Source organism: Malania oleifera, chromosome 9 (assembly GCF_029873635.1).
Source record: "Malania oleifera isolate guangnan ecotype guangnan chromosome 9, ASM2987363v1, whole genome shotgun sequence".
Classification (NCBI taxonomy): Eukaryota; Viridiplantae; Streptophyta; class Magnoliopsida; order Santalales; family Ximeniaceae; genus Malania; species Malania oleifera.
Genome location: NC_080425.1, coordinates 74,006,802 through 74,009,791, shown reverse-complemented (window position 1 = coordinate 74,009,791; position 2,990 = coordinate 74,006,802). Strand labels below are relative to the sequence as shown.

The window sequence follows — 2,990 nt, the reverse complement described above, 5'->3', positions numbered from 1 at the left end:
ATAATTTGGTTATAGGGCACCAAATAGCACAAATTTTAAATTTTAACTTTTGCACAGTTTAATTTGAGTAGTCAATATTGAATTTTTAAAATCAAAATTTGACAAATTTTTTATTATTTTATAAAAATTTTAAAATTATTATTAAAAACGAAAATTTGTGGTTATTTAAAAATCAAAAAATAAATTTTTTTTACAAAATAAAATATGATATTTTTAAAACATTTTAGTGATTTTATGTTTATTTCAATTTTAAAAAATAAGATATATGCTCATCTTCATTTAATATTTTAACTAATTAAAAAATTAGATTCTGAAAAAAAATAATCTAATGTTTTGCTTTTAAATTATTTAAAAAATTAATTTTAAATTATTTTTAGAACTAAAAAGCCAGCATTTTAATTTTGAAATTATTTGAAATCAAATAAATAAAATATGATAAAGTGGAGGAATAAGTTTGTCTCTTTTCATTTAAAGAATTTTGAAAATATAATAGAAGTTGGGATTTGGATTTTGAGAAACCCGAATCTAACAAGTTGTCAAGTTCATATTTTCAAAATCTTAAATATATTTTTTGTTGCGGGATAGCGAGACTGCTCTTAGATCTCCATTGACCTAAAAAGAATGAAAACAAAAAGACTTAAAGAACCCGAGGTGTATTCTCGGGGATCACTCTCATGCTTAAGTAAGAGGAATGTTTCAAAGAGGCTAAATGCAACAGTGAGTGTTGAATGACTTACCTTGGTTTCTTCTCCATGTCCCTTCTTATAGTGGCTGAAGTTTACCTGGGGACGTATGACCATTTATTGACTAGTTATGGCGCAAACGCAAATCACTCTAGCCTTTATGGAGGCGAGGATAGTTGTCAATGGCGCAGGCGCGGACTGCTTGGGTGTGCATGGGATTGACTCCTCCAAAACAGCTACCTTTGAGCAATAATGACTCTAATTGTGGCGGCTCCTTAATGCTCTTTATGACAAGTGGACTATAAGTCTTTTTTATTTATATTATTGGATTTCTCATACTTTTATAACATAGAGATGTATCAGCCAATGAGAGAATTGACTATTTCTTGGCAGTCGGTACCGTCTTTTCCTGCTCAATGGCCATCAGTCAGAAGCAATCCCCACTTATGATAAATTATGACATTCATTTCTGCAACACAAAAGGGGTGGTGGCGCAGTTGGCTAGCGCGTAGGTCTCATAGCTTAAAGAGTTATCCTGAGGTCGAGAGTTCGAGCCTCTCTCACCCCATAATTCCTCTTTTTATTATATTTTAGCCTGATCATGAAATTTGTACACTGATTATGATTGTTCATGAGTCGTGTTGAACTTAAGATTTTAACCAATTCAACCTCATTATTTTGATGAAAATAAAACTTTAAGTTGAACTGTTTAATATATGGATTGATTTGATTTGGTTTGGCTTGAGTCATTTTGATTATCTCAGCTGGGTTGGGTCAATTCGCAGTATAGCTTTTTTGAAGAAAAAAACAAGAACATTTCCCGTGAAAAAGTATGCGAGATTAAAATTTAGTAAAATATATTAATATATGTTACATTGAAAACATTAGTATGTGAAGATGTCATTCGACTAGCTTATTTATATATATTAAGATCCCATTATTATTATTATTATTATTATTATTATTATTATTATTATTATTATTATTTACATTTATGTCATTTACATTTAGTTTGGATCATGTTGGGTGGGTTGCACATTGCCCATATATTTGAATTATAAGTGAATTGGACTCTCCAACTAACCAATATGCATTTGAAAATCATTTCTTCAAGTCAAGTTGGTTTGCTATGGTCATTTTCAAAGGCATATCACTGATTTACTTATATAAAAATATGCAAATATTTGCAAGTCCATGATAAAATACCATGTGTCGCAAAGTCCCAAATAAGGGTCCCGAATGGTTAGGGATAATAGATATTGAAATTTAAATGAAATCGTCACTAACCTATTATTTATCTTGGTGCGGTTAAAACACATATTCACTATTCATTGATTGGTCTCGAGACTATTTCTAGGTCAAGGAATCAATAGTTTTAGTATGCTTTACTAGAATCGAGATTGTAAGTTTGATTATACGAGAGAAAGGTACAAACACCCCCTATACATACATTCTACTGATGGTACCTAATTAATTATTAATTATCCCTAAATTGAATTTGATGATCTTTAATTAATTTTTTAAATAAATAAATAACAAAATAAATAAATAAAATTTTTAAAAAAAGAAATGAAAATCAAAGTGCAATTTAAGAATGTTTAATAAGACCTCCAAATAAGGACATCTTGTTAGATAAACCCCCCCTAAGAGCTAATACAGGTAATATCTAAAATATCTCTTTACCCTTTTCAAAATCATTGGGACTCACTCACATAAAAAACAAGTAAAATTATCAAAAATCATTTTTGAAAACATTATTAGATTTTTCAAAATCTTTGTAAAATGTTTTAGAAAATTTTAAATAATTTTCTAAAATTTTCTAGGATTTTTAAAATATTTCTTCTCATCGAAAATTTAAAACTAATTAAAAATTTAAATAAATAAATAAATAAAATAAAAACAATTTAGTTCTGAACAGGATCAAGTTAAACCTAATAGGTGTCATGTGTCCACCTACAAAGGTAACACGTGACATTTTTGTTCTTTTTTTTAATTTTTAATTTTATTTTTAAAAAATACCGTAGCAAGGTGAAGTTAGCATGACTTCACCTTGACACATGTCACCGTGACACGTGTCACTCTCCGGGGCTTCCATTTATTTATTTTTTTTAAAAAAAATTTCTAAAAATTTATAGGATTTTTAATGACTTTTTCTTACCTGAAGTTGTTATTGTTATGGGGCTACTGTCTAAGTAATAAAATTGAAGTTACAAAACTTCAAATAACAATCCGACCAATCAGAATTAGGAAGGATGAGTCATGAACAACCTATAATAATTTCTACTGAATCGGATGAGAAATTATCAT

At 28.6% G+C, this 2,990-nt stretch overlaps 1 non-coding gene across 1 annotated transcript; it reads left to right on the top strand.

The window, feature by feature from the left end:
- Nucleotides 1-1,165: 1,165 nt before the first annotated feature.
- On the top strand, nt 1,166-1,251 carry TRNAM-CAU (transfer RNA methionine (anticodon CAU)). The gene is given in 2 exon segments: nt 1,166-1,203; nt 1,216-1,251. It is a non-coding gene; the product is annotated as a tRNA-Met (tRNA).
- The last annotated feature ends 1,739 nt before the right edge of the window (nt 1,252-2,990 follow it).